Raw genomic sequence first — 6,070 nt, forward strand, 5'->3', positions numbered from 1 at the left:
AAAACCACAAGTCATCTATGTTTGCTAATTGGCCCTATCCTAGTGAAGAGAAAGTTTTCTCATACCTTTGGGACCAGAGGTTTGCAATGAAATAAGTGGCTACCCATCTTCATGATCAATTATGCTTGGAAAAGATAAATTTTAAGACCCTAAGAAAGTCCTCCACTGTAATACTGGAAAGAGATTTGGGGGTAGGGGGGTGGTTTTGTCTTTTTATTTTTTTCATTTTGGTTTTTTTAAGACATGGTTTCTCTGTGTAGCTCTGACTGTCCTGGAACTCATTTTGTAGACCAGGCTGGCCTTGAACTCACAAAGATCTGCCTGATTCTGCCTTTTGAGTACTGGATTTAAAGGCATGAACCACCCTTATTCTGCTGGAAAGAATGTTTTTACAGGGTTTTTTTTTGTTGTTGTTAAAGAATTGGAGGGGAAGGAGGAAGAGTGGTGATGATGCAAACATAATATATATGAAATTCTCAAAAAAATAATTTAGTTTTTAAAGGAATTTGAAAGAAAATGCAATTTAAAACAAATGCTCCAAGGAAAGGAAAGATGAAGCCAGCACTCTCAGGAGGTCGGTATCAGTCAGGGTCAGGAAGAAACAGGTCAGGAGCCTGAAGGAAGAGGAAGCTTTAAGGCCACTCTCTTGGCTATCCAAGGGCAAAGCTGTTTTATGCTCATTACTTCCAAGCTATCAATATGTGAATGACACCACATACTATGGGTGCACCAATGTTTTTCCTATCCTTAAAAACTTGCTATTGGGCGCTGCCCAGACTAGCGAGCAATACAGTCAGGACGCCTAAGGCGACTCCCAAGAAACCAAAGGGCAAGATGTCTGCTATGCCTTCTTCATGCAGACATTCAGGGAAGTGCGTAAGAAGAGACACCCAGAGGTTCCCGTCAATTTTGCAGAGTTTTCCAAGAAGTGCTTTGAGAGGTTGAAGACAATGTCTAGCAAAGAGAAATCAAAACTTGATGAAAAGGCCAAGATGGATAAAGTGCGCTATGATCCGGAGATGAAAGATTATGGGCCAACTAAAGGAAGCAAAAGGAAGAAGGACCCGAATGCCCCCCAAAAGACTTCCGTCAAGATTTTTTTCTTATTCTGCTCCGAATTCCACCCCAAGATCGAATCCACAAACCCTGGTATCTCCATTGGAGATGTGGCCAAAAAGCTGGGTGAGATGTGGAATAACTTAAGCGACAGTGAAAAGCAGCCTTACGTTACCAAGGCAGCAAAGCTGAGGGCGAAGTATGAGAAGGATGCTGCTGACTCTAAGTCTAAAGGGAAGTTTGATGGAGCCAAGGGTGCTGCTAAAGTTGCCCGGTAAAAGGTGGAAGAAGAGGAGAACGAGGATGAGAAGGACGAGGAGGAGGAATAAAAACTCTGTCTCCTTGTGAATACCTTAGAGTAGGAAAGTGCTGTGATTGACACATCTCTTATTTGAGTTGTGTCTGTTGCCCTTGTTAGGTTTAGTTGCAAAATTTGATCACGATCATATTGTAGTTTCTCAAAGTGTCAGTGGTTTACATGAAGTGGCTGTGGGTGTCCGAAGCCCTCTGAAACTGGATCAAAGTTGTACAGAGCTCCAAACATTTTTAAAAAGAAAAGGCACTCTCGCGTCCTCCTCACTCAGTGCACTCTGCTGTTGGTGTGACAAGGCATTTAAAGATTTTTCTGGCATTTTGTTCTCAACTCGTAAGGTAGTGTTAACTATATGGTTATTGGTTAGAAATCCTGAATTATCAGCTGTACGTGTTTGCAAAGAGAACAAAGCAACCCAGACAGATTCTTGATGCTCCCTGTTTGGCGTGGAGGCTGCGAGAGGAAGATGCCTTTCGGAGGGGGCCGTAGCTCAGGGCGAGCACTGTGAGGCTGGACCTGTTGATAGTGCGGTGGGCATCCATTTAGTCTCAGAGAGTCTTGTTTTTGTACATAGTGGCATTGCATTCTGCTGACATTCTTAGTTGTGGAGGCGGGGGGTGGGTAAGGGGTGGGGGGGAAGAGTCAGCTGGCATGAGAAGCATTTGGAGTTTTTTCTTTAGTTAAGTGCAGTAGATTTTCAACTTTTTAAAGCAACTGTAGAACTCATCTTTGTCAGCAATGTGAAGAACAACTGCATCAATGGAAGGTCACGAACCCTCTGTGCCTAAATTTGCAACATTCTGCTATTTTTTTTTGTATGTTTAGAATGCTGAAAAGTTTTTGAAGTTAAATAAACAGTATTACATTAAAAAAAACTTGCTATTGGTATACTAGATTTCTGTTATTTCAATGTAAATTGAAAAACCAACCTGGTGATCTCTACACATTAAAAAAGAAGATTTTTGAAACATTTTTAAACATTAACTTATTTTTATGTGTTTGAGTGTTTTGCCTGTGTGCATGTATGAATGTGTACCACATGCATGTCTGGTGCCCTTAGAGGTCAGAAGAGGGCCTCAGATCACCTGGGATTTGAGTTACAAATGGTTGTGATCTGTTGTGTGGGGGCTGGGAATAGAACTTGAGTCCTTTAGAAGAGTACCCTGTGCTTTTAAGCACTTAGGCATCACTCCAACTGCCAACTGTTGGAAATGTTTATTGGGATGAAATTTAATCTACGAAAATGAAAGAAAGTTGATAGCTTATAAAATTTAATTTTTATGTCTAAGAGCATAATGTCTCTCCATTTATTTATGTTTCCTATAATTTCTATCAGCGAATTTTATTACATTTATAGAATTTGCATAATTGTTAGTGAATTTAGAGTTAAAATTTTCCATAGTTATCATTAGCACATAGTAATGTAGTTAGGCCTTCATAATGGTCATTGTATTTTAAATAGAATCTTTTTAAAATCTTTAATTAATTTCAATTAATTAATTAGAACTCATTATGGATTTTAGATAGTCCCCTAATCTAAAGCCTGCTGTCCTATAAGGAAAAGAGGCCACAGGAAAATGTTCATGAGAAGCTGATATTCATGCGATGCCTGAGGCCAATGGACTCCTACAAGGATAAGGAAAGAGTCTATCCTGAGGTGACATAGAAGGTTACTCTCTTATCAGTGCTCTGGTTGTTTACATGGATGTCTCACATGTTACCCGGACATGCATTTTGCACATGGCTTATTTTGACATGTGCACTAGTTATCAGTTTACTGCCTCCTACTCTCACATCCACATCATTTTCTTCGACATTTTAAATAAAGCTGAAATATATAAACATTTCTCTTTTCTTAACTGTACAGTGTTGGGCAGTTAAGTGTTGACGGCAAATGCTAAGTGAGAGGCAGGAGCTTCCTTTCCTAGTTCTTTGGAGTTTTCTCCTTCCTCTCCTGTGGCATGCTGCAGGTCCTAGGATGCTCACACGCCAACCAGTTCCTTCGACAAAAGGTCAGCTTGCTGGATATCTGCTTCATCCTCGTATGTGATCGAGAACATCTACACCCAGCAACTGCTATCCTCGTGTTTCCCATGGCGTCTGAATTGCACTTTTATGGTGGAAGAAGATCTCTCCCAAATACTCCTTTTCCAATTTGCCCATGCTTCCTTGACCCTAAAACCAGTAATGAATACACTCTTTTTTTTTTCGGTTCTTTTTTTTGGAGCTGGGGACCGAACCCAGGGCCTTGCGCTTCCTAGGCAAGCGCTCTACCACTGAGCTAAATCCCCAACCCCTCTAAAACCAGTAATAACTTGATTTCTTAGAGTCCTATGCTACACATTTTAGAAGTCATCCATTTTGACAAACTAATGATTGTGTAAATATTGCCTACCTAAAAGAGACATTCTATATTACTGAAAAAAAAACTTCATACAGACATGTATTTTTAAAATATCCAAAAATACCTTATAATAGCTGCTATAATAATGAAGAAAAACATCTTTCAAATAAATAAAGCCAGTAGATAAAAAATTTACTACTAGCAGAGTGATTTACAGATGGCAGATAAAAGACATTTCCCCCCAAGTAAAAATAATACTAGAAACTTTAATAAGCACAAAGAATTGAAAATCAAAAATGGCAAGTGAAATTACTATAAAATTCCAGTTTCAAATAACTGATATAAAAGGTCACTGATTACGAAAAGCAGACATGACAATAATGTCTGCTGGGATTATATCATTGAACAATGGGTAATGTATAATACAACTAGTAAGAAAGATTGGGGAGAGGGTGGGAGAACGCTGTCAGAAACTCATTACACCTGTTCTGTGGTGTAACATGAGCCTGATGTCATTAATTTAAAAATGGCATACTGGTTGGTGAAATAAAGTAGGACTACATTTAGATTTGAATGCAGATAGTTTCTTTTTTTAAAACATTTAATAGGAAATTTTTTATTAGATATTTTATTTATTTACATCTTAAATGTCATCCCCTTTCCAAGTTTCCCCTCTGGAAACCCCATTCCATCCCCAGCTTCTATGAGGGTGCTCCCCAACCCACCCACCCATTCCCACCTGCCCACCCTGGCATTCCCCTTCACTGGGGCACTGAGCCTTCACAGGACCAAAGGCCTCTAATGGGGGAGTTTTTTTTTAAGAAACACAAATGTCTAATAAATATTTTTTTTTCGGAGCTGGGGATCGAACCCAGGGCCTTGCGCTTCCTAGGCAAGCGCTCTACCACTGAGCTAAATCCCCAGCCCCCTAATAAATATTTTTAAATATGTTTGACATGGTTTATTCATCAGAGAAATTTAGATTAAAACTGCCCTGAGATTCATTCCTGCCCCAGTCAGAATGGCTGTCCTCAAAAAAATCAAATGACGTCAAGTGCTAGTACAGACACAGGGAAGAAGATGTTTTGTTCAGAGTTCGTGAGAGTGTGAACTGGTATAGTCACTATGGGAATCAGTTTTAGCATTTCCTCACAAAGATAGAAATAGAACTATCATATGAAGTAGCTGCATCACTCTTGAGCTTATATCCAAAGGACATCTATATCCTGCAACAGAGATACTTGTTTGTCCAGGTTAACTGATGCCTTATTTATAATTAACAGGTAAAGGGATCGGTACAGGTAACTATCAATGGACGAATGGATAATAAAAATGTGGTGCGTGAAATTTTCTTCAGCTTTAAGGCAAAAATTAAATTAACAGGTAAATGAATATAACTGGGAATAAATTACACTAAATGATATAACAAGGACCCAGAAAGACAAATGCCACCTATTCCCCTTTCTCCACATCTTCAGCAACATGTGCTGTCACTTGAGTATTTTATCTTAGCCATTCTGATTGATGTAAGGTGAAATCTCAGGGTTGTTTTGATTTTCATCGACTGATGACTAAAGATGTTGAACATTTCTGTAAATGCTTCTTGGCCGTCTGAGATTCCTCTGTTGAGGATTCTCTGTTTAGCTCTATACCACATTTTTAATAAGGTTATTTGGGTTTTTGGACTCTAACTTCCTATATTTCACTTTTATCTGAAGAATTAAACACACTAAACTACCCCATTTTCTTTTTTAAAAAATGTATTTATTTATTTACTTACTTATTATTTATTTATTTTTTACTCTCCAAATTTTATTTCCCTCCCATTCCACCCTCCAACTGTTCCACATCCCATACCTTCTACCTGCCGCACCCCCCCCCCTTCTGTCTCCATAAGGATGTCACTACACACACCCTACCAATCCTCTAAACTTCCTGAGTCCTCCAGTCTCTTGAGGGTTAGATCCATCTTCTATGACTGAAGTCAGACCAAGACCTTTTTCTGTGTATGTGTTGGGGGCCTCTTATCAGCTGGTATATGCTGCCTGGTTGGTGATCTAGTGTCTGAGATATCTTGGGGGGTCCAAGTTAATTGAGACTGCTGGTCCCCCTACAGGGTTGCCCTCTTCCTCAGCTTCTTCCAGCTTTTCTCTAATTCAACAAAATATAAAATAAATGCTGTCTTTTACCCCACACTAGATCCAGCACCATAGTGCCCCAAGATATCTGGTAGACATCTTCATCTCAGTCAGCAAAGCATCTCTCCTGCTTTGCTCTATCCCATATCACACTACCAAGGGCTACTCTCTGAGCCTGGCAACAATCTCTCTACCCACCTAGTTCCCAATGCAGGTTAC

General features: G+C 39.6%; 1 pseudogene; it reads left to right on the forward strand.

Annotated features, from left to right (window-relative positions):
* Nucleotides 1–552: 552 nt before the first annotated feature.
* Nucleotides 553–1,385, forward strand: Hmgb3l2 (high mobility group box 3 like 2; annotated as a pseudogene).
* The last annotated feature ends 4,685 nt before the right edge of the window (nt 1,386–6,070 follow it).

This window comes from Rattus norvegicus, chromosome 4, assembly GCF_021556685.1.
Source record: "Rattus norvegicus strain SHRSP/BbbUtx chromosome 4, alternate assembly SHRSP_T2T, whole genome shotgun sequence".
Taxonomy (NCBI): Eukaryota; Metazoa; Chordata; class Mammalia; order Rodentia; family Muridae; genus Rattus; species Rattus norvegicus.